This window comes from Balaenoptera ricei, chromosome 1 (assembly GCF_028023285.1).
Source record: "Balaenoptera ricei isolate mBalRic1 chromosome 1, mBalRic1.hap2, whole genome shotgun sequence".
Lineage (NCBI taxonomy): Eukaryota > Metazoa > Chordata > Mammalia > Artiodactyla > Balaenopteridae > Balaenoptera > Balaenoptera ricei.
Genome location: NC_082639.1, coordinates 50,460,871 through 50,484,940, shown reverse-complemented (window position 1 = coordinate 50,484,940; position 24,070 = coordinate 50,460,871). Strand labels below are relative to the sequence as shown.

Sequence of the window (24,070 nt, the reverse complement as noted above, 5' to 3'; positions counted from 1 at the left end):
TATTCAAGCAAAGTCGTGACACTGGGTGAAAAGTGCTATGAGGATAAATAAAGGGTTATAGAGCTGAGAATCTGGAGGCAATAAATATGCATTTTCGTCTCACTGAATTTGAATCGCAACAAGGACAATGCCCATGGCGCTGAAAAGGAACCTCATCTGCCCAGTCGGCCATTCATTCAAAAAACTATCTACTGAGCGCCTATTATGTGCCAACAAGCACTGTAAAAAGTACATACAGCCCCTCTACTCACTATGACTCTACAAGGTGAGACTATTTTTTTCTTCCAGTTTTATTGAGATATAATTGACATAGAGCACCGTATAAGTTTAAGGTGTACAGCATAATGATTTGGCTTTCATACATTAAGAAGTGATTATCACAATAAGCTTAGTGAATATTCATCATCTCATAGAGATATAAAAGTAAAGAAACAGAAAAACAAATTTGTGTGGTGAGGTATCTTAGGATTTACTCTCTTAACTTTCATATATAAATACAGGAGTGTTCATTCTATTTATCACGTTGTACATTATATTCCTAGTATTTAGTTATCTTACAACCGGAAGTTTGTACCTTTTGACTGCCTTCATCCAATTCCCCTCTCCCCCTGAAGGTGAGTATAGTTAAAAATCTATTTTACAGGTGACTAAGATGAGACGCCAAGAGATATGTAACATTTCTCTTAATGCTAGGTCCACACACTTAAGACCAGTAAATGCACATTGATGCATTTTATACTGATGGGCAAATAGGTCTCTGAGAAGTTAAGAGATTTAGCCAGCACCACTCAAGAGCAGCCTGGACCCAAAGTCCCACATCTGTCTCGTGTCCCTTCCTTTCCTTCTTAGCAGCTTGCGATACAGGTTTGGAGAAGAGGTAAATATACTGCAGCCGTGTCAGGAAGTGACTGGGAATTGGGAAGGAGCCTCGAGGGAGACAGGATCAGGAACTTGTTAGACAATCTGTTTTCTTTACAGACCCCTTGTGAGTTACAAGGAAATCTGACCAGAGAACACTCAGGAATTCCTTGGCCTTCACTGCCGCTCTGAGTCCCTCTGGTCAGATTAGCCCCCACGACACAGACATCTCACAGAGGCTTTCATTTTCCAGACTGGCCTTTTAAAGAATAAGAACAAGCCCCCAAGATACCCATGCTGGTGAACATGCTACAACTCCCCAGGTGAGCTGGGGGCGGCCTCAGCGCCCAGAGTCTAATTTCAACCGCAGCAGCGTTCTGCACCCTTCCACTTCAAAAAGGTAATGTTTCCTTGGCAAGGTCACACCTGGGAATTCTAAAATGAAGTCAGCCAGCAGATGTTCCATTAAAGCTTCCTGGATATTTATCCCAGTCAAAAACAGCTTCATTAAGAGTGATAGCTTCTGACTTGATCACGAAGATTTCCCAAAGCTGTGTGGCCCCCCTTTGGTACACGGGCAGGTGTAGAGGCCAATGGGGAATCTGTAGTTAAGAACATGTGCTACCTTCATCTGAGCTCCAGAGAACAACTCTCAGGCTCCAGCCTTAATGCCTTCTCATCTCCTCGCCCGGATGACCAGTGGCACCAGTTTTCAAACCATGCATTCCTTCAAGCATCCGAAAGGGATATCTTTCCTTCAAGCCATTACTCGGAAAAGCTGAAATAAAACAGATCAAAGCAGAGCTGCTCTGTTTGAAGCAAAGATCACCCTTGCCTGGCCCTCTACCCGCCCCCCAGCAATCGCTCTGCTGGCTCCTTCCTCAGGACTCAGGGCGGCTGAAAACCATTGGCTGAGGCCCTCTGCACGGCGTCCGAGGCCCTCCTGTAGCTGCCCTCTGCCTGCTGTCCAGCCACGTCTACCTCAGTCCTGCCCGTTCTCACACCAAGCTCCAGACACCCTGAACCCCTCGCAGGAGCGCAGGTGTACCGCACCGCTGCAGGACTGTCTCCACTTCATACTTCTCTTCCCTTCCTACTTCCTTCCTCTCTTGTGTGCCTGCTGACTTTCATTTTACGATCCAGCTCAACCACCGCCTCTTCAGGAAAGACTTCCTTGCCTCTCTCCATGCCCTGGTGCCACCAGAGTCCTGTGTCCCTACTTTCTTTTCAAACTTTTTTTTTTTTAGCACTTTCTTTTTTTATAGCTACTTTATTTATTTATTTTATTTTATTTTTGGCTGTGTTGGGTCTTCGGTTCATGCGAGGGCTTTCTCTAGTTGAGGCAAGTGGGAGCCACTCCTCATCGCGGTGCGGGGACCGCTCTTCATCGCGGTGCGCGGGCCTCTCACTATCGCGGCCCCTCCCGTCGCGGGGCACAGGCTCCAGACGCGCAGGCTCAGTAGTTGTGGCTCACGGGCCCAGCTGCTCCGTGGCATGTGGGATCTTCCCAGACCAGGGCTCGAACCCGTGTCCCCTGCATTAGCAGGCAGATTCTCAACCACTGCGCCACCAGGGAAGCCCCTTTTCAAACTTTTTAAAAACCACTCTGTGAATTTTTTGTTTCTGTGTCCGTCTCCCTTACTGGCCTGAACCTGAAGAAAGGAACTGATTGATTTCTGGATCTCCAGCTCCTACAGTTTCTATATCCCCAAACCAGTACACTGTCTGGTACATAACTGGTTTTCAATAAATGTTTACGGAATGAACACCTAAATCAGTGAATCCATAGAAAACAAGAATCAACAGGTTCATGCTTTAATGCTTTAATAGTTTGGATTCCTAGGTTTGTACTTACCTGCACTAGTGTTTTTCCTTGATTCTAATCTCTGTATGCTTCATCCATCCAATTAACAAATGTTTATTGGATGCTTACAACTACATTTTATTAATTCGAAGACACTCATTTTTTTCACATTTAGCTTCTTCAAAATTAGTGACTCAGCAATCAATGGCATCTTACAACTAATCAGTAGCATGTTCTTTCCTTCTTAGTGGTATATGAAATAATGATGCAATGATGCATCTTGCAATCAATGACTGATATTCAAAGAAATGCAGATTGTGCCAGGCACCAGGCACCCTGCTAAGAGCTGAGGATACAGTGAAGGACGAAATAGGACAGTGCCATGGCTCAGATCTTCCTCGGTTTCTTTATCTGCAAAGAGGAGGAAGACTGACCGGGCTAGCTGTTCCACCTTCCCGAACTGACCACATACACATCCTCTTGCTGTACTCGGGATTCCTTCTCTTAGCTTCCCACTGTCACCACTTGGAAGGGCCCAGGGATGCTGCTCCCCAACCCTGATCCTGACAGGCCAACAACTCTCTGTCCTTGGCTAGAACTTTCGAAGATTATTCTAAACACTGGAGGGAGAAACAAGGGGTAAAACACAGGAAATGAAGTATCTATACAAACATTCTGGATTACACAGACCTGGCCAGCCATCATCCAGGCTTCTCTGTACTCCTGCCAGCGCCAGTGACAAAAGGATCCCCCAGGGGGCTGGCCCAGCTCCTCAGGCCTGGCTCCCTCACTTTTGACTGTCTTCCTCTACAAGGAATTCCTCATCTTACCACCCACTACCCAGACATCCTGACTTACTTCCAATAAAATCCAAAGAGGCAGATTTCTACTCTGCAGCTGACTCAGGGCTTCCCCCAGCTCTGGGTTTTGGACCCATCTCTTGGCTAAACAGGAAAGAGCCCATCCTTTGGGAGAACACACACACACACACACACACACACACACACACACACACACACACACTTGCATGGAGAGTGGAGCTTTGCCATTAGACATTAACTCCAGTGCTGTCTGGACCACAGCTGTATCCCCAGTGCCAGCCCAGTGCCTGGCACATAGCACGAACTCACTAAGTCTCTGAGACTCAGTGGACACATTTAAAACCTATCTTTAGGGAAATAATAAAAGGTACAAATTTACTGTGTATCCGATGTTTTGCTAAGCAGCTTGCTTACATTCTTAATCCACTTTTTATCCTGACATCAACCCCTGAAGATAATTACTGTTATCATCCCCATTTTACTGATGAGGAAAACGAGTCCTAGACTAGTTAATAACTTGCTCCAGTGTGTCATATAACTCGCAAGTGATGGAGTTGAGAGCAATCTCATTCCCTCTGGCTCCCAAATCCCTAACCATTCTCAGTATGATATACTGCCTGATACCCTCCATTTAGTAAATGCCCATTTGCCAAGGACTCTGCTAGGTATTCCTGCCTACTCTGTCTACAACTGGCTAACTCAGAACTCAGGCTGCCCACCTTCAGAGACTGACCCTTCCTCAACACCAGGTGGCCTCTCTCTGGCAAACTACCTACTTCTAGACCATTTAACTGAGACATCAGTTGGGAAGAGAGTCAAACCCACGGGAACAAGGGCATCATACCCTCCCTGCACTGTTCGCACAGACCTCCCAGTTCATGTTTTTGTAAGAAATAGATCCTAATTAAATATTTCAAGTTCACCATGTTTCCCATTACTATAGTTTTAAGTGATCTCTTTATGATTGTTTCCACACCTGGACCCTGAAAGAAGGGAAACAAAGAAGTTCAAGCCCTTAGGCAGCTTCCCTGAAACTCAACCCTGTGAGTTATAAAAACTCTGCCAGAGGAGTTTCTGCAACTCAGATTCTTTGTCTCCCCTTTCTGTGCCCTTTGTTCCTGGGTCATAGGTACTCTCTGCTGTGTCCTAGACTCCAAACTGTATTCCAGTTCCTCTTGGCCTCAAAGAAATAAAGTAACTGAAAAATGGAAAACATTATTCCCTTTTCCAATTTGTTTTTTTAAAAAAGGATTAGGATCCTCCCACATGCCTGGCACTTTTATACATTTGTTCATATCTTCTGACTGAAACCCAGTCAAGATGGTAACCCTATCACCATTTTATACCTTGGTGGGATGGGGAAATTTGCCCTGAGTACCACAAACAGTAAACAACAGCAGCACCTGCATTTGAACCCTGGCCTCTTAAGGCAGTAATTAGGGCTCTTTCCACATACCAACCTAAAAGTGAAAACCAAATCCTTCAAAATCTTCTTCAATATCAACAACAAAGGCAGCAACAACTAGCATTTATTAAGCTCTGCTCTGCAAATCGCCCACCCGATTTTGTGATTTCACTTCACCTTTGTAACAACCCCGTGTGGTTGGCACTATGAGCTCATTTTCCAGCTTAGGAGATTGAGGTTCTCAGCAATAAAGCTATTTAACGTCATAGAGCACAAAACCAGAGGAGCTGGGACTCCAGGCCAGGACGGTATGGCTCCAGAGCCCAATGGATGAATGCTGAGAGTCAGAACATTAGTTCCAATTCATTCATTTCAGTCAAAGATAAATTCTCTAAAAAGAAAAACAACTAATAGGGAATATAGGGAGGCTGGTCAGACAGAGAAATAAGGACACAGATTGTGAAGGCCAAGAGAAAAGAAAAGCTACAGGGAGAAATTCAAGCTGGCTGCACACACGTCCCGAGCCTTACCTAACTTTTCAGTCTACAGGAGGCTCCGAAGGGCAGAAACAGCCTCCCAGCCAAGTCCCCAGCGCAGACTGGACTGGCTTTTGGCCCCTGTTCACGATCAAAAGACTGCTCTTATGATAAATATTTATGCGGCTTATTAAATAATAGCCTTTACAAATATTATTAGAAATGTGCCACAGAAAACCACAGGCTTCATGGCTGATTCTTTAACAAACATGCAAGCTGCTCAAAGGCAGCGTGAGAAAAGGAAAGAGGGTCACAGACACCGGAGGCTGTTCTCTGCACAACTATCCCAGAGATTCTAAGGGGTCATGCTCAAATACCGGAGCTGAAAACCAACCTTTGGGAATTGTTCTCTTGTATTTTCCTCCTTGTCTTCCCCTAAGTGACCAAAGACCAGTAACAATGTTTCCTAAGACTACAAGGCTCCAAAGTGGATGAGCTTACCTGCAGTCCTATTTCTTAAAGGGCTACTCCTCCAGGACTGACTTGGAAACAGTGTCTGCAAATACAGCGTCCCAGGGACCTGGGAGGGAGCTCAATATCCTCTCTTGACTTTGATCTTTGGCCTTGGCTGGGAGCTCAAGTACACGAGACCCACACAATTTTTTTTTTTATTTAGTTATATTGCAATCAGGGGGTTGGGAGGTTTGGGAAGAAAAAGATAAGCAATGAGTATGCTGGTCAACTTTAGTCTCCTTGACAGAAGGAACTAAATACCACTTTAAACAACTCGCACATGCTCTAAGATGGAGAGAAAGTTCGGGATGGGAAGGAAAGCGCTAATCTGGCAATAATATCTGGTTCTCCACTGGCTTTACCAAAAATACACATGGGAGAAAAAGTACAGCTTCTTGACAGGTACTTCTCTTAAAGTGAAAGGCTGTCTCCTGCAGCTCCAATCTCATTGTATTCTTTGAACAATTAACTAGGATTGTATAAATGAAGTGCCCAGCACAGCGCCTGATGTATGGTACATGCTCAGTAAATGGCAGCAACTATTAGGACTATTAACATGTGCCAACCTTCCCTTTCACCATCAAATCACCTCTGGACATCTGCAATCACTTAATATGCATGATCTATACCTAGGTATTCTCACCTTGTCTAACAGCTCAAATTCCAGTAAACAAATGTTAAGTGCTTTCTCTGTGCCAGGACACTAGGAATAGGAAGCTGAAAAATATATCATTTCTGATTTTAAAGAGCTGACAATTTAATGTAAGAAGCTGATTTTTGAAAGTTAAATAGTGATGCCTCAAGTTATGCCTTGTTGATGCACTTCAAGCTCAACCTAATGCACCTGGTAATATTACACATGGCAGTAAGGTGTCTCCAGATTGCCACCAGAATCTTAGCTATACTCTTGTAGCCAAGCATCTTATTCCAACTCCACCTTTCTCTGCAGAATACAGAAACATTAGTTGGTAAAAGAAGTACCAGTTTATTGTTTTCATCACCGTTCCAATCATTGGATCAGAAACCCAGTATATTTCAGGATGTTGAGGATCTTCATGCTTGGGACTGAGCCCATTTTTAAAGACAAATACGAGGTGACTGGAGGACGGATATGGTATTAAATCAGACAGAAGAACGGCTGGCTGTCCTTTTAAATTCAAAGATGGATTCCAACAGGCAGAAAAGGCAAAACTCACCGAATCCTCATGCCTGCCTCACAATGTGGCAGCCACAGGGATCAATTCTGAGGCAGTCCTGGATGGTGGCCAAAACCCACCACCCTCCAAGAGCCACACAGGCAACAGCACGACAGTTGACGCAAAGAAAACACAAACCCCAACCATGCTGAGGCCAAATGCACAGTATAGGCCCTAACGAAATCATGGATGGAAAATCTGACCCATCAAATGACATCCCCAAACTCCAAAAACAAACATCACCTCAAAGCAAATTAAACTTTGAGTCTCCCATGTCCTCTTCCATAAAACCTTGCTTATGCTCTCTTCTCTTCAATACTTGTGAGCCAATAAAGCAGCTCCTGACTTGTTAAAATGCCTTCCAAGCCCTTTAATAGCCCTACCAAGCTATTCTCTTTGCAGAGAAAGGGAGAGGGGGGCCCACATTTATGACACGCACCCTTCCCCCATTTACAGGGGAGGACACTCAAATCCTGAGAGGAGCGATACCCAGTGGATGGTCACGACGCCTGGAGAGGAAGAAGGCTGTACTCAAATTCAGGTTTGTCTAAGCCAGAGCAGGACTCTTATCCATCCCTGAAATGACCTGGCTTTCCTTCCCTAACCAAGCTGCTTTCATCCTGGACACACTCAGAACACAGTTACAAGTCTGTTCATCCTGTGAAAACTTCTCACTCAACCATCAGAAACGCCCCCTCCATGCTCTGATTAATAACAACCACCTATGTCACTATAAATGCTACTGTGAGAAACATTAGATATTAACTGAGAATGTTCTGCCCCCTACTTCCTTCTACCTGGAGACAAGCACAGCATGTGTCATGCAGTAATAGGGGAATTCCTGGGCTGTGAGGGAGGGAGAAATTATTAATGTATAAAATAGTCAAATACCTTTTGAAATAAAAAAGCCTCTAAAAATTCTCTGTCCCTGGAGAGTTCTAGAAGCACCATCAGCAAGCCTCTCTTGTGTATGAAGCACTGCACCCCTTCCCAGGTCAATCATCCTCCTTGACCCAGAGCCCCATTCCCACAGATATATGCACGGAGGGAAAAAGAAAGATGGGGTCTATCTTTCACAAACCCAATTCACAGCCTGAGTTCACTAAAAGCCAAAGCCTGAATCTGATAGCCTCTTACTCTCATGCCAGGACCCCGGAAGCAGAAAAGTGGCAGAACAGACACAGAGAGAGCCAGGGCTGGTGTCCTGATTCTAAATGCAAAGTTATTATAATTTAACCCCATAAGCCAATTACAAAGCTACGCACATAATAGGGAAAATTACAGGCAAACTTAGTGATTTTTTATTGTTAAGTGGACTCTTCTTTGTAATACATGAATTCCTACTTCTCTTGGAGTTCTGACAATTTGTTAAATATATATGTAGTTTCTCTCCCTCTGTCACTTTCTTCTCCAAGAGGTTGCTGTTGATTTGTTGACATAATTAACTATAAAATGATATTCTACAGAACTAATCAGACCTTCAAAGCAATGTCATTATCATTAGCATATTGGCCCAAATCCACAGCTTTTCACAGAAAGTCACTCAAATAAAAACAACAGAAGAACCCACCAACCTTGATGACTGCTGTCAGATGTTGGTAAATTCAGGAAGGGCTCAGGGCAGTACAGTATTAGGTAGAGCAACAAAATCCAGTGCCTGCACCATCTTGCAAAACTCCTCCCTTGAAGACAGTGCCCAGCCTGAGGCCGGCTGAGGTCTCTGGTCTAGTCTTGTGTTTACCTATTTATCAAGAATGGCCAGGTGGCTTCAAGGCCCAGGGTGAAAGGCCTAAAGAATGAGTTACTGGAAGATTATTGGACAGCTTGCCCCTCCAGAAACACGCCCTGTTAAAATTGCCAAGAGCTACACCGTAAGCTTAAACACCATCAGTACTGCCTCTGCCCAAAGTAAGGCCCAAGTTCTTTCTTTGGCCCACAAGGCCCTCAAAGCTATGGCTCTGCCTGAGCCTCTCACCTTACCTCCCTGCCTCCTCCCTGACTGCAACCCCTGAGGCTCCAACTCTACAAAGCTACTAGCAATCCCTCAAATGAAGGTTTGGTGCCTCTGTTCATACTGTTCTCTCCTCCTGTGACGCAGGAAATACAAACTTGCAGTTCATAGAAAAAGACATACAATGCATACATGTGAACCTTTAGCCTCACAAATAATGGAGGAAAATGCAAATCAAAACAATACTGAGATATAATCGTACACCTTAAAAAATGGGCAGAAAATGAAAATGCTAGTACCTATCTTTGGCAAGAGTCTGGGGAAAAAGGCAGTTTCAGACACTTTTAGCAGGAGAATAATTGGTTCAACCTCCTTTCTGTTTTCAAAATCTACCCTTTTACCCAAGAGTTGAACTTCTAAGAATTTATGTTCTAAGAATTTAAGATTGGCTCATCTAAAAGACGTATACAAAAATGTCCATTTCAAAAAAAAAAGTCCATTTCAACTTTTTTTTTTAAAGGCAAGGGCACACTCACAAAAACCCTGGAAACAAATTCAATGTCTATTTATAGGGGAATTGCTAAAACTGATACAGAAGCAGCTGTTAAAAACAAGGAGGAGCTAAAGAAAATTGCTAATTATATGTTATTAAGTAAAAAAGCAAGTTCTGAGACACCACAGTATGAACGCATTTGTATTAACTCTGTAAAGAGGAAAAGCAATAGTGGTTCTCAAACTGTGATCTCCAGAGGCGCAGCAACAGCATGACCAGGTGACATGTTAGAAATGCAAATTCTCAGGCTCCAGCCCAGATCTACTGATTCAGAAACTGGGGAGGGCGGCTCACATCTGTCAGGCTACCCTGACAGACGCTAAAATTTGAGAACCACTGTATTGTATAAGGACCTAACATACAAAACTTCAGGAAGAATATGCAAAAGTCTGCTTACTGCAGTGACATCTAGGGAAAAGAAATGCAGTGGAAGCTTGAAGGGCAATTTTTAACTTCCCCTCTCTGTGCTGTTTGAATTTTCACAATACGCAGCTAGTACTATAATAATAAGAAAGATCCTCGTACTGAGTTGAATTCTGCTTTATATGGCTTCCACCCTCTAGTCCTCATTTTTATCCCACGGGATCAGCCAAACCACCTAACCTCTTTTAGGTGAGCTATCCCTTCAAACGTTTTAAGATGACTCTCATGACCTCCTGAGTTTTCCTTCCTCTTTGCTATAAACTTTTAGTTCCTATAACTGCCCCTCCATGCTGTGGCTTTTCCTAAAATAAAGAGGGAGGAAGAAGGGATACGGGGCACTTGGTACATTTAACAAGAATGATCTTCAGATACCCATGTTCCCACATGATGCTGTGTGGAGATGAGAGAAGCTGGGCTAGTAGCCCACCGTGAGCACACAGCAGGTTTTCTCTACCTTCCTGGAGGCCCCCCAGATGCAACACATGTTGGGACAAATCAGTAGCCCATCCAGCCCAATACCCAACCTCGGACACTAACATCAGAACAACTTGTTCAGGAGAAAAGGGAAGGGGAGCTGGGTGTCTTCACAAAGTGCCTTTGAAGGTGGGCTTTGAGGTAGTCCTCTTCAAATACCCTACTCTTCCTTTAATAGGTCCCTAGAAATTAGTGTTATCTATTAATATGTCCTGTCAATATGTATCTTCACATGAATCGCAATGTTTCTCAAACTCACATTTTGTGCCAACCCTCGTCTTGGATCAACAGATTTTGCGTGAGCATTTACTCTCTTCCAGGACTGGTACTAGCGACTTAGTAGACAGCTTTGCTGATCCTCCCAACAACTTCGGAGGGTTCACAACCCAGAGGTGGGGTAACTAAGGTTCTGTGCATTTAGGTCACTTGCCCAATGTCACAGAGTCAGTAAAAAACAGAGAGGATCTTCAACCCCGTGCTCTGTCCACTATGTCACATGATGATTTAAAACAGCCGAACAATAGCCACACTCTAATATCAAAGTTGGCCACATAATTCTACAATCCCAGAATTTGGTAAACTACATTGAGTTTGGTGTATATAAATCATGCTTGATTTTATAATTTGCCTTCTCAACTTTCATCCCCCATAGCTGATCAGTAACTGAGTCCTTTCTTAATCTCTTCATCCCATGGCCAGTGTAGCAGAATTCAAGATACTCAGATCTCAGCCTGGTCTGCAACAGATTTCAGTATAACTCAGCCCAAAATCCAGATTGCCCAAGGGATTGGCAACACATACATTTAGCCTGAATGATTTCTACTTTACTTTTCCACTCTGCCTAAACCCAGCCCATACACGCAGCACTGCATATGTACCTGCTGTATGAACTCTGCTTCATTTTGTCATCCATGTTGTTAAGAACTTTCTAAATAATTTAAGTTGATGAAGGGGTTATAGGACCTCCAGGGTCCTATATAAATCCCTTCCTCACAACCTCAAATAGTCCCTTTTAAAATTTTCTTCAAATATTCCAGTTGAGGACCTCCACTTCTAGCCAAGATGGAGTAACAGGCACCATATTTACCTTCCCACCTAAAACAACTAAAATAATGAATACAGGAAACAAAGGTTCTCGGGACACTGGACATCAGGCAACAAACTACAGTGATCTCAAAGAGATGGGGAAAAAATGAGGTGTCCTAAAACTGCTCAAGCTGAATGCCTGGGACAGAGGACACAGAAGAGGAAATCCATACCAAGCCCTACAGTTTCCCGAATTGAGAAGCCAGAGCTAGAGGTCTAAGTAGAACAAGGAGGCTAGAATTCTTGGGGCAAAGTACAAGACAGGAAAGAGCTGCACAGGAGGATGTGCTCCTTAAGTATTCAAGAGAGTACCAATCACTGTATGTATGTGAGGAAACTATCTGAGCCAGAAGCACTCAAAAGGATCACAGAGAACAATCAGTGGACTTCGCACAGGGCCATGAATAGTGCCTATTCACACCAGCCAGTGTGGAAAACCTCATAATTAACAGGGCATGGGGTAGAGTACACAGAAGGGTTTTACCTCAGTAGTGAAGAAGAATTAGCCCTACTCAACAAAGCTTAAAGCAAGACTCAAAAGGATCGAACTGTTTCCAAATAACTTACACATGCCCCAAAACAAAGCTCAAGTGTATTTATAGAAATACAAAAAATATCTAGCACTGAAAAAGGTAAAATACACAATGTCTGATATTCAACCAAAAATTACCAGGCATGCAAAGAAGCAGGAAAATACTACTAAAATGAGAAAAATCAATGGACACTGACCTAGAATTGACACATTTGATAGAACTAGTAGACATAGATATTAAAACAGCTATCATACCTGAATTTCATTATGTTCAAAAAGCTAAAGGAAAGAGTGAACTTAAAAGTTCACACATGCAAGATTTCAAAAAAGACTCAAGTTGAAATACTAGAAATGAAAACTAAAATGTTTGAGATAAAAAGTTAACTATATGAGATTAGATAACACAGAAGAAAAGATTAGTAACCTTCAAGACACAGTAATAGAAACTATCTAAAATATAACAAAGAGAAAAAAAGATTTTTAAAAAATAAACAGAGCATTAGTGAGCTGTGGAAAAATTTCAAGTGGCCTAATATATGTGAAATGGGAATACCTGAAAGAGAGAACAAAGAAGGGACCAGGAGAAATATATGAGACACAATGGACACAAATTTTCCAAATCTGATGAAAACTATAAACCCATATAATCAAGAATATCAATGAACCCCAAGCATAAGAAATATAAAGAAAACTAAACCAAGAAACATCATAATTAAATTGTTCAAAACCAATGATAAAGAGAAAAACTTAAAAGCAGTCAGGGTGGGGGGTGGCAGATTATGCAAAAAAGAAAAAAAACCCATGAGAATGACAATGGATTTCTTATCAGAAATAATGCAAGCTATGAGACAGTAGAGCAAGATCTTTGAAGGACTAAAAGAAAAAAACTTTATATCTACAATTCTTTACGCTGTGAAAAAATCTTTCAAAACTAAAGCTGAAATAAAGACTTTATCAGACATATCAAAGATGACATACCAAAATTCACCACCAGCAGAACTGCACCACAAGAAGTGGGGAAAAGTAATATCACATGGAAATCTGGATCCATAAAATGGAAGGAAGAGCATAAAGGTAACTATGTGGTACATATCAAGACTTCTAAAAATTTTTTGAATGTCTTAAAAAGACAATTGCTTAAAACTAAAATAATAACCATGTATTGTGGGGTTTAAAACTTATGTGGAAGTAAAATATACAACATAAAATAGCAGTAGCACAAAGGCTATGAGGCAAGAATTAGAAATACATTGTTATATGGCTTTATATTACATATGAAGTAGTATAATACCACTTGAAAGTTGACTCTGATAAATTAAAGCTGTACACTATAAACCTTAAAGCAACCACTAAAATAATATCTGAAAAAAGGATATGCCTAATCAGCCAATAAAGGGGGAAAAATGGAATTAAAAAAAATTAATCTAAAAGAAGACAAAAAAAAGAGAGAAAAGAGACCAAAAAACAGATGGAACAAATAGAAAAAAAAAGCAAAATGATATATTTAAAACATACCATATGGGGGCTTCCCTGGTGGCGCAGTGGTTGAGAATCTGCCTGCCAATGCAGGAGACACGGGTTCAAGCCCTGGTCTGGGAGGATCCCACGTGCCGCGGAGCAACTGGGCCCGTGAGCCACAACTACTGAGCCTGCGCATCTGGAGCCTGTGCTCCACAACAAGAGAGGCCGTGATAGTGAGAGGCCCGCGCACCGCGATGAAGAGTGGCCCCCGCTCACCGCAAATGGAGAAAGCCCTCGCACAGAAACGAAGACCCAACACAGCCAAAAATAAATAAATAAAAAAAAACAAACAAAAAAAAACATACCATATGAATTATGTTATATATAGTCTAAACACCCTAATTAAAAAGCAGAGATTGTCAGGCCTTGCTTTGTTACCCAGTCTAACTATATGTTGCCCAGAAGAAGCCCACTTTAAATATAAGGAGACAAATAGGTTAAAAAGCAGAAGAAGGAAAAAGATATACCATAAAAGAGCAATCAAAAGAAAGCTGAAGTTCACTATATTAATATAACACTAAGTAGATTTTAAAGCAAAAATATTATCAGGAATAATGATTAAGTAGCTATCGGAGCAAAACATATCATCAGAAATTATGAAATAATAAAGGGGATGATTCACCAAGATGACCTAAAAATCCTAAATATTAATGCACATAATAACAGAGCATCAGAATACATAAAGCAAAATCTGATAGAACTGCAAGGAGAAATGCATATGTCTACAATTATCATGAGAGAATTAAATATGTCACTCAATAATTGGTAGAACAGATAGACAGGAAATCAGCAAGTACATAAAACTTAAGAGTAGTCAATGAAGTTGCCTAATTGACATGTAAAAAGCACTCTATCCAACAAGAGCAGACTACACATTCTTTTCAAGTGTACGTGGAACATTTACCAAGACAGACCACATTCTGAGCCATGACCAAGTCTCAAAACGTTAAAAGGATTCAAGTCATACAAAGTACTCTCTGTGACTACAGTGGAATTAAAAGTCAGTAATAGTTAGATATGTGGAACATCCTCAATATTTGGAAACTGAATAACACACTTCTATATAACCATAGGTCAAAAAGACATTAAAAACAACTAGAAAGTATATTCACTGAATGAAAATAAAAACAGCAAAATTTGTGGCATGCAGTTGAAGCAATACTTAGAAATCTACAGTATCAAATGCCTATCTTAGAAAAGTCTCAAGTAAATGACCTTAATTTCCACCTTAATAAATTAGAAAGAAATGAGTAAGAGGAACCCAAAGTTAACAGAAGAAAGGAAATAATAAATTTTAGAGCAGAAATCAATAAGTTAAAAAAGAAAAGGAAAACAATAAAGAAAATAAATGAAACCAAAAGCTGGCTCTTTGAGAAGATCAATAATATTAATAAATTTCTGGCCAGAATGATCAAGAAAATAAAGAGAAAAGAGACAAATAACCAGTCTTAGGAATGAGGGAGATGAAATTACAACAGATTCTATAAATATTAAAATGATAATAAGGGGATATTATGAGCAACTTAGATGATATGTACAAATTCCTTGAAATACACAAACTATCAAACCTCATTCAAGGAGAAACAGATAATCTGAATAGTCCTATATTATTAAATCAATTGACTTCTCCTTCTCCCCCATAAAAAAACTCCAAGCCCAAATGGCTTCACTGATGAATTCTACTAGATATTTAAGAAAAGAAATAATGGCAATTCTACACAAACGCTTACAGAAAACTGAGAAGAAGGAAATACTTGCCTGTTCATTCTATGAGGCCAGAATTATCTTGATAACAAAACTTAAAATACAAGGAAAGAAACTATATCAGTACCCATCATTAACACAGATGCAAATATTCTTAAAATTTTAGCAAACAGAACAGAATCCAACAAAATATAAAAAGGATAACATAGGTCCTGGCCACGTGGGATTTATCTCAGGAATACAAAGTTAATTTAACATTCCAAAAAAAATGAATGTAATTAATCATATTAAGAGTCTTTGAAAAATGATCTCAATAGTTACAGAAAAAAGCAACTGACAAAATACAATACCCATTCTTCATTTAAAAAGAAAAAAGAAAAAAAGAAAAAACCCTTTCAGCAAAGATGGAATAGAATGGAACTTCCTAAACCTGATAAAGAGCTTCTACAAAAAATATACAACTAACATCATAAATCATAATGCTGAAGAAATGAATGCTTCTCCCTAAGCTCAGGAACAAGGCAAGACATTTGCTCTCATCACTTCTATACAACACCGAGTGGAGATTCTAGCCAGCGCACTGTAGCAAGAAAAATAAAAGACATCCTCATTGAAAGGAAGAAGTAAAACTGTCTTTATTCACAGATAACATGATCACATAAAGAATCTGATGGTACCCACAAAGAAGCTATTAGAACTAATAAGTCAGTTAGCAAGATGGCAGGATACATGATCAATATACAAGTGGTAACAAACAATTGAAAGTTGAAATCTAAGAAGACAATACTGTTTATAATAGCATCAAAAAATGTGAAATACCTACAGATAACCTGACAAAGACTGAAAGCTAAAAAACACTGCTGAGAGAAATTAAGGAAGACCTAAATAAATTAACAGATATACTGTGTCCAAGGGTGAGAACACTCAATATTTAAGAAGTCAATTCTCTCCCCAAATTAATGTATAGATTAAATGAAGTTCCAATTCAAATCTAAACAGGCCTTTATTTTGAATCTGACAAAATGACTGTAAAAGTGATATGGAAATGTAACAGATGCAGAATAACCAATATAACTTTTAAAAAGAACAAAGTTGAAGGACTTATACTACCTGACTTTAATACTTATTGCAAAGCTACAGTCATCAAAACTAAGTGGTACTAGCATTAAAACAGACAAAGAAATCAATGGAACAAAATAAAACATCCAAAAATGAGCCCACATATACACATGGTAAATTGATTCTGATCAAAGGTACAAAGACAATTCAATGGAGAAAGGATAGATTTTTTAGCAAATGGTGCTGGAACAACTGATACCATATGAAAAAAATAAACTTTGTCCACATCTGGTCCTACAGGTTCATATGAAATGGATCCTGGATTTAGTGTAAAATAAAAAACAATAAAGCTTCTTAAAAAAAATAGAAAATATTTGAGATCTCAGGCTAGGCATGATTTCTAAGATACCAAAACCATGATCCATAAAGGAATAAATTGATAAAATAGACTTTATCAAAATTACAAATTGATAAATTAGACTTCAGCAAAATTAAGAACTCTGCTTTTCAAAAGACACTGCTAAGAAAGTGAAAATATAAGCCATGAAATGGGATAAAATATTTGCAAATCACAGCTGTGATAAAGAACTTATTAATGAGAATATATATAAAAACCTCTTGAAAGTCAATAAGGAAACAAACAGCCCATTTTTAAAAAGTGGACAAAAGACTTAATAAACACTTCAGCCAAGAAGATATATGAAATATATACAGGGAAATAAGCAACAAGATAAGAAGTCTGAAATTATCAGTCATTAGGGAAGTGCACAATAGAACCCCATGAGAGGATTCCACATTATTAGAATAGCTAAAATTTAAAAGAGTGATCACACCAGTTGGAGCAACTGGAATCACTTTGAAATACGGTTTGGCTGTTTCTTAACAAGTTAAATATACACCTACCATGTGAACTAGCCGTTCCACTTTTAAGTATTTAACTAATAGAAATGAAGGCTGTACAAAGGCATTTATAGAAATATTCATACCAGCTTTAATTGTAGTAGCCAAAAAGCAGCAAATAATCCAAATGTCCATCGAAGGGTTAGTGGATAAACTAAATATGGTATAGTTGTACTCAGAAAAAAAAAAAAAAAAAAACTATGTATGCACACATAACCTGGATAAACTCAAGAGGATTATGCTAAGGAAAAGCCACCGCACACAAAAGATACATATTGTATGACCCCACAGATAAAATCCTAAAAAAGCTTAAATAGTGACAGAAACAACTCACTGGTTCTTGGAGGGATTAGAAAGGGGCATGAGCAATCTTTGGGGGTATTAAAAATGTTCTTTATCTTGATTGTAATGATGGTTTCACGGATAAATACATATGTTGAAACTTCTCAGACTTTTTATAAGTTTACTGTATGTCAAGTATACCTCAATAAAGCTGTTGATATAAATAAAGCCTCAATAAAGCTGTTTCCTAGTAGGGAATGCCTTTTCTTTCCTGTGGTACCTTGACTGCTACATCCTTTCTTCATCCCCTACATTCAATCAGTAATTAATACCTAACCATTCTATTCTAATCTCTCTCCTCTAGTCACATAGCTACTACGCTAACCCATCTCTCACCTGCATTATAATAGCCTCTCTCCAGTCTTCACCACTCCAATTCATTCTCCACCCTGCAGCCAGAATTAACTTTCTAAACCACAAATCTGAGAGTGTCACTTCAATAGCTGCTGCTTGCTCTGGAGATGCATTTCAAACTCCCTTAACCTGATTCACCTGACCTTCCCTGATCTGGGCTTTTCACTCTTCCCAACCTCCTTTCTGGTGATTTCCCCTTACCCTTTCCGGTCTGCCCATACTAATGAACAACGCACCAGACTTGCATAGCTTTGCCCATGCTGTTCCAAGTCAGATCATCCCCTTTCCTCTGTCTTTCTCCAACCCAATCACACCGATACTTTGCAACTCAACTTGGGTATTATCTCCTCTGAGAAGTTTTCAATAAAAGCCTATATTGGGCCATTTGGACTTCTCTCAACTCCTGAGAATCTTTTTTTTTCTTTACTTTTTATTGGAGTATAGTTGATTTACAACGTTATGTTAGTTTCAAGTGTACAGCAAAGTGAATCAGTTCTACATATACATCTATCCACTCTTTTTTTAGATTATTTTCCCATACAGGCCATTAGAGAGGAGAATCTTATTCTACCTTGCTACAGCACTAAGCTCACTATCATATAATCTCCCTTGCCAGACTAGACAGAAGCAGACTGGATGAAAGCTTGAAAGCAAACACCAAGTCTTGTTCATCCTTGCTTTCCCAGAGCCTACCACAATGCCAGGCCAAGAACACATTCCCAAATTAGTGAACAAACGAATGAACACAAGAGCTGGTTTGGATGACCACCTCTTACATCAGCTGGGTTGACTCTAAATTCCACCTTATAAAAATATGGGCAGGTAAGAGGTTGAATAATCTCTGTAATACATTCTGGTAAAATAATTACTTCAAATACTTTGGGTGGGGGGGGGGGGAGGTGGTCCCACTCTGGCTGTGAGCTTAAGGGCAAGATTCACTACCTCAAACTGTTTTCAGAACCAGCTGGTAATTGACTGTGATTTGAACCAAGTGAAAGGTTAGGGAAAGAGAACCAGATTCCAGGAAAAGACAAGGCCCACAGTAAAAATTAACACAGCCTGGAAGAAGGCTCAGTCTCCTCCCAGTAAACTTCTTAATTTCATCCAGAAAGACACAGACCTCCACCCTCTGGGTTATTCCTTTCTCCCAATACACATGTTTTGACTTCCAAATCCAGCAGGGAGGCTCCCAACCTCCTTCCCCCTCAAAATCAATCTCCAGGCCCTTCTCACCCTCTCTGTTCCCTCAATCATCCTTAATAAGAGTTATCTGAGCCTCCCACCAGGAGGCCCTCCTCAGCTGGCTCCCTCCAAGAGCCAGGCCAGTGGCCACCAAGTCAAAAGCCAACCACAGGACCTCATTAACAGGAGATTCCCAGAAGACCAGGAGGCAGTCAAAAGGCTGGAAGACCCAGCTGGCAACTTAAAAAGTACAATTTCAGGATATACACTTGGTGGATCATAGGAAAGAGGGGAAAAGCAAGCAAAACAAAACAAAGCAGAATTCTACCACCTATATACAAAGCTACAAACTAAGAGAAGGCTTGCCTTCTTTCTACTGATTTGTAGTTCAAAAGCATAATCCCTTTCTCCCTCCTGATATCCTACTTTAAAAAGTAACCTAATAATGACTGCTCTTCCCTATCTTGGAAATGACCTGACTCTTTAATTTAGAGACGAAATTAGTTAAGACATGAGGAGCGCTTTAGTGGAAAATAGCCAATGATTAGGGAAATTCACCATTTTGCATCTTGTTCATCTTAAAAAGAAAGGACATTAATAAAAATAGAAAGATACTCCTAGGCCTTTCCTACCCAGGATAACTGTAGCCAAAGAGCATTATACCATCTAAACTAAATTGCACTTTAAACATTACCACAAGCTGCTGAAAGCTACAAGCAGCACTGGCCTTAAAATGCCTTAGGTAGCCAGACTGGAATTAAAAGGTTCAAAAACGCCTGGGGAAACGTCCTAAAATACGGTGGGAAGGGGGTTGAAAATTAACATAGTTAACTGGATAGAGATGGCAGGGGACCCCGAGTTCCAGACATCTCCTAGGCAGCGCTGGGGATGCAGTAAGGGCCCACCCTTCTCTTGAGTGGCCGTACGCCTCACCCAGGAGTGGACACAGGGGACTCAACAAGGTCTCGGGGGCCAACGCACGGCTGGCGTTAAGACTCAGGCGGCCAGAGGAGGAAGAGGAGGCAGCGACTGCGGGAAAGGGGAGGGAGGCTTGGGCCCGGCTGCGCTCTCGAGTTGGAGAACATGCGCGCTGCGAGCCTGCGCTTTGCTAAAGCCCCTGATACACACGTGGGACTGAGAGGAGGGTCACTTACTTGTCCAATCTGAAATTACATTTTAGCTAGCGGGGCCCTGCCGATAACCCCGCGGAGCCGCACCAAGCCTCGGTTGGGCGGTCCGACCCGCCCTCCGCGCGGCCCCGCCCCCGCCGGCTGCGACCCCTGTAAAACTCGCCCCGATTGGCCCTTTGAACGGGGCCCGGGATTGGCCCGCGCCTGCGCCTTGCCGTGGCCTCCTGCGGCGCTGGCCTGGCGGGTGGCGTGGGCTGCGGCCTCTTCCCGTTTCTTCCCGCCTCCCCGAGCTTTTAAAGGCCTGAAGTGGGTTCTGTCCTCTCAGGCCGGGAGTTTCCTACTCTGGGGGCGCTTCTCGCAGAGCTCACCCACGCAAACTCCCCTCAGCCGCTGGTGGGTACGTGTCCAACGTGTATCCTGTAACTTCGCTTCTCAACCATGCACTGAACACCAAGTCTCTTGCAGACAGGTGTTAAAATAAAGAAATTAATAATATTTATTGAATGCTTATTTTGCGTGAGGTCTTGTTCCCGATACTTTACGAAAATGTCCTCATCTAATTTTGTGAACAACCCTCTGAAAAGGTGTCACAGTTTGTAAATGTACAAAACAAATGAACCCCAGCCTTTAAGGAAGTTACAGTCTGCTGGGTCCTGGACACGCCTGTGTCATTTAATCTTCATGATCCTTAGCTTTCCAGTTAGCTAGGTACTATTTGTCCATAGTTTACAGATGCGAAGAGCCCGAAACGTTTTTTAGCTTGTTTTGAGACTCACAGTAAGTAACAGGAGGGAAGATTCCAACCTGAGCTCAAACATAAGCCATATCTATTAAAAAGGCAGGCTCCCAAGCTGATGGGACTGAGATTTTGAAGACAGTTTAAGAAGTCTTAACTCTTTATTTTCCTAGAAAAGGAGACTGAGGTGCAGTAAAAGGAAGTGATTTTCGAAGAACACACTGGTGATAAGAGGTAAGCCTCGGTAATAACTGTGATTTCACAGAACTGGAGTATGGGCCATGTGCGTGATAGTCACTCTGCTATCCTCACAGCAACCCCAAATACATGCTCTCATCTTGGTCTTACAGGCGAGGATAGTGGCTCAGTGGGGCTGAGGCCACGTGATTAGCTGCATCTGCTAGAGGGCCTGGTTTGGGGATGCCAGAGGAAGAAATCTTCCTCTATCCTAGATTCTTCTGGCTGGTCTAAGAATTAAATTGACATTATGAACGGGAGAGAATCAGATGAAAGTTTAATAACGTGTACATGGGAGAGACCCAGCAAAACTAAGTAACTCTGAAAAGACATCTTCCACTAAAGACAAAAAAAGGATGTTGGGGGTAATGGTTTACGTCTTCAAAAGGCAGGAGGGCAGTTTACATTGAAGATGGAAAAGCAAATGTTTGGTAAACAAATGTTTGCTGGGTGTGCTAAGACAGTGGGACACAGGGAGGAATTTTCAAAAACAAAACAAACAAAAAAACCTTCCTAGATTCCTCTCAGTCTACCATACCTAGTTCATACTATAGTACAATGATAGCTTTCTTCCTGGAAGAGGTCCTCTGTCTACATTCTTTAGGCAGCTAAGGAGGACATCCGAGTTTCTTCCTGAGTCTTTTTGGGCCTTGATTGTTTTCAGCTGTAAATAATTCGCGTGCCAAAGAGACATTTTGGGGTGGCAAGTTTTGCTCCCGTACAGGGTCGTTTTCTTTCTTCTACACCATGACTGTTCACCTTCATTTCCAACAAATATCCGGAGATCTAACCATGGACTCTTTGGGAATGTAGGAGGTACTAGGATCTGGTTACTTGGCACCTGTGTGAATCATCATGTACAGCAGGAATGATAATATTAAGACCTATTCATCTTACCTTTCCAGAGTATTGTGATGAGTAAATGAGGTAATAAATATGGAAATACTTTGTAAAGTGTTAGATGCTGAATACATGTAAGACAGCTTCCAGACCCTCCTCATTGTACCTCGGGAATAGAATAAATGAAATATACTGGTTGCCTTAGGAACTGTGGCAGGAGGTCTCATCTTGGCTAAACTTGAATTAATATGGATTTGCTTCCTGGTCTTTATAGATATCTCTGTTACTAGGCATTTTGTATTTGATCTGAGGTTTGTCTCTTCTTATCATCATGCTATCATTAGTGGTAATAGCAGCAACAGCACAGTGGCTGGAGCACCAGCAGCCATCTTGGACCATGAGAGGATTTCAGGAATGAAAGCTACACACAGCAAAGCCCCAGGGTTCAAGGGCTTAAGTTTCTGACACCATGCAGCACCAGACGAACACCCACTGCCCACTTCCACTTGTAAGAAAGAAGCTGCTCTCTTGTGCAAGACACTTTAATTTTGTGTTTTCTGTCCATGGGGCCAAACCTAATCATAACTGATACATATACCTTATCTCACGGAAATCCTACAGCAACTCTATAAGGTGATAGGTGCAGAAACAGACCCAGAGAGTATAAATGACTTGTTCGGTGTCATCCAGCCAAGTGACAAGAGGCGTAATTTTGTGGCCCATTCTCATTTTCTTTTAAATGGAAAGAAAATGCCTATTGTGAATGAATGAATCTATTTTTTTTCCATTTACTTCCATTCTATTCATTTATTCTAGGAGGTGGTAAACTTTTTCTATAAAGGACCAAATAGTAAATATTTTAGACTTTGTGAGTCATACAGTTTCTGTTGCAACTACTCAACTCTGCCTTTGTAGGGCAAAGCAATCATAGATAAATGTAAACGAGAGGTTATGACTGTGTTTCGATACAACTTTACAAAAGCATACAATGGCCAGTGTGCCCCAGTGGGCCTTAGCTTGCCAACCTCTGATTTATTAGATTCTGATGTCCCATCACAAAAGTGCATTGGAAATACATTACAGAGGGTAGGGGGATTGTGACATTGCAGGCACCCTCACACTGTTGACCAATATAAAGTCCAGTGTGTGACGGTGAGGTCCAGTAGAAAGAAAGATCCCTAAACTGATAATCGCGAGATCTGGGCACTCGGTTCATATCTGCCCTGAAACAGGATCTGTATCCTGAACCAAGCCCAGGTGCCTCAGTTCCCTATATGTTAGGAGCAAATAATGCACATACCATCCCTACTTTCTATAGTTTCCATGGCTACAGGGAGACTGAGATGAGATGATATACAGACCATATTTTGAAAGCTATAAATGTTATTCAACTGTGTGTACACTGCTTCGCCTTAGGCAGGGCCATATAGCCTCCTCTGTATCCTTCAGTCCCCTGTCCTTACCTCTGTCATGGAACTCCTAGAACGTATCAAATGCCTGGTAGTTATTAGTGAATCCGTTTATCCCCGCTCCTCCTCCTTCACTTGACATAAAGGGTTATTGTGTTGCATTGGATTAAAAGACTCAATTATTGGAAAGTCTAGACGCCCACTCAGGGTCACTACCAGGCAGCGTGGGGATCACGCAGAGTCAGTGTCCAGTAGACAGGTCACAAGTCACACCCGTGAAGCAGCACATCAGGCTTAAGTGAGACAGAAAGAGCTAGGTTGTGAAAGCCTGGAACCAGCTGAACTGGAAGTTTGTGTCACTTCCTTCCTGCTCAGAGACTGTTTCATGCAACACCAGGAGGCAGACAGGAGGCCTGGCCTTCTCCCTGGTGACCTGTGGAGGCCTTCTGCTACTCTAACTGCATTCTCTGAATGCTTTTCCTACATTAACAACTTGCCCCTCACCAGAGAAAAGACTTATTTTCCCCGAGACTCTTAGAGTCATGGCACAGAAATAGGTGTGGT

The 24,070-nt window shown here is 41.4% G+C and overlaps 1 protein-coding gene and 1 long non-coding RNA gene across 8 annotated transcripts in view; one reads left to right on the top strand and one right to left on the bottom strand.

Annotated features, from left to right (window-relative positions):
* FGGY (FGGY carbohydrate kinase domain containing) overlaps window positions 1–20,414 on the bottom strand; it is a 411,167-nt gene extending 390,753 nt beyond the window's left edge. For 3 of the 7 annotated variants that reach the window (XM_059898889.1, XM_059898942.1, XM_059898937.1), the window contains exon 1: window positions 20,309–20,414. The gene's annotated coding sequence lies outside the window, so the exon portion shown is untranslated. Of the gene's footprint in view, window positions 1–1,483; window positions 1,637–5,758; window positions 5,779–5,865; window positions 5,926–20,308 lie in introns of those variants that run through there. The other 4 variants (XM_059898898.1, XM_059898908.1, XM_059898919.1 and 1 more) reach the window with 4 other exon arrangements.
* Window positions 20,415–20,516: 102 nt separating this feature from the next.
* The window catches only part of LOC132366173 (uncharacterized), a 118,300-nt gene continuing 114,746 nt past the window's right edge, over window positions 20,517–24,070 (top strand). The window contains exons 1-2 of the long non-coding RNA XR_009503404.1: window positions 20,517–20,681; window positions 21,194–21,254. This is a non-coding gene — a long non-coding RNA (uncharacterized LOC132366173). The remainder of the gene's footprint in view (window positions 20,682–21,193; window positions 21,255–24,070) is intronic.